The sequence below is a fragment of the Leptopilina heterotoma genome, unplaced genomic scaffold, assembly GCF_015476425.1.
Source record: "Leptopilina heterotoma isolate Lh14 unplaced genomic scaffold, ASM1547642v1 Lhet_538, whole genome shotgun sequence".
Classification (NCBI taxonomy): domain Eukaryota; kingdom Metazoa; phylum Arthropoda; class Insecta; order Hymenoptera; family Figitidae; genus Leptopilina; species Leptopilina heterotoma.
The window spans coordinates 648,191-649,986 of NW_025111117.1; positions in this window are offsets into that span (position 1 = coordinate 648,191).

Sequence of the window (1,796 nt, forward strand, 5' to 3'; positions counted from 1 at the left end):
GAAAACGCCTCTCCTGGAATGTGAAGAAAATCGATAAGGAGAAATTTGTCCGATCCCTGGAAGAATCCCGCCTCATTGAGGAATTGGGTTGGGTGCAGAGGCCAAATACCCTGGATGCAGAGGTACGAGCGGTGAGGAAAACCATCACCGCTGCCTGCGATGCATCTATGCCGCGTCGCAGGTGTACCGCTTCACGAAAAAGCTCGGTGCACTGGTGGTCGGATGCTCTGCCTCCTTGCGGAAAGCGTGCTTCAAAGCTAGAAGGAATTATACCCGTTCTAAGGGAGATCCTTTGCTAAAGGAAGTATTTAAGGAGGCCAAGAAAAGCCTGAAACAAAGAGATTCAAGCGTCCACAACGCCGTTGCTGGAAAGACCTAATTGATGATGTCGAGAAGGACCCATGGGGTCTGGCTTTAAAATCGTTACTAAGAAACTAGGAACGAGGCAAAAGACCCCCGGCCTGGACAATCCCGATTGGGTCAGAAGGATTATAAAAAGCTCTATTTCCTCCTGCAGAACCGTGGGTTAGGAAGGACTGGAGTACCTGCGAAGTCGGTGAGGAGGAACTCTTCACTCTTACAGAATTGAGAAATTGCAGGTAGAAGATTGAAAACAGGCAAGGCGCCTGGAATCGATGGGATAAGTAACGAGATCCTAAAATTGGTTATCGACACTTCACCCCAGATTCTGCTCCGATGTTTCAATCTTTGCCTTGAGAAAGGAGAGTTCTTCCGCGACTGGAAGCGGCAGAGGCTAGTCCTCCTAAGAAAAGGCGAAAAACCTCTGGATAAAGTCTCGTCGTACAGGCCTATTTGCCTGTTAGATACGATGGGTAAACTTCTAGAGGATATGGTTCTGCAGAGAATGCAAACCCATTTGACCGGAGAGAATAGTCTATCCGATTACCAATTTGGTTTCCGCAAAGGCAGGTCCACGGTTGATGCCATTCAGGCAGTTGTGGACATAGCCAAAGCGGGAAAAAACAAATTGGGACCAAAGAAGAAGAAGGGCTTCTGCGCATTGGTGGCTATTGACATACGTAACGCGTTTAACTCCGCACGATGGAAAGATCTCATCCAGTCGATGATGGAGAAGAGAATACCGCCCTACTTGTTGCGGATAATGAATGATTATCTAGCGACAGGTGGGTAATCTATGAGGGGGAACAACTGGACTCTGAAGGAAGAGATGCAAAGTGGTGCCCCCCAAGGCTCGAGGGTGGGACCATTCGTGTGGAATGTATCCTATATAACTTCCTGCGAATGGGTCTACCTGGAAGGCGCGGTCATCATCGGCTTTGCGGACGGATGCGTTGGTCGTGTGCCTCAGCCGAAAGCGAGAAGCCCTTGGGACATTGGTGAACGAATGTCTGCGGCGAGTAAAAGCTGGTTGGATGCAGAGGTCTTCAAATGGCCTTGGAAAAACCGAAGCTCTGCTCGTCACAGACAGACGTGGTTATAGTTTCCCACGAATCGTGATAGACAAATTCGAGGTCAAGTGGAGTAAACCTATTAAGTATTTAGGAGTGGAGCTCGATGGAAGGTTAAACTTCCATTACCATATAGCGACGGCCTTGAATAAGGCGATAAAGTGTGCGTCAGACTTGGAACGACTTATGCCAACCCGGTTCGCGACCACACACTGATAGGAGGGAAAGGAGACTGGTGAGGGTTAGTGTGTTGCCCACGCTAAGCTGTTTTACGCGCAGCGCAGCGTGGGCTACTCTCACTGTTAAAAAAAGAAAGAGCGCAAACCATTTGCGATAATAGCTCGTTCTGTCGCGCAGAGATGTGTT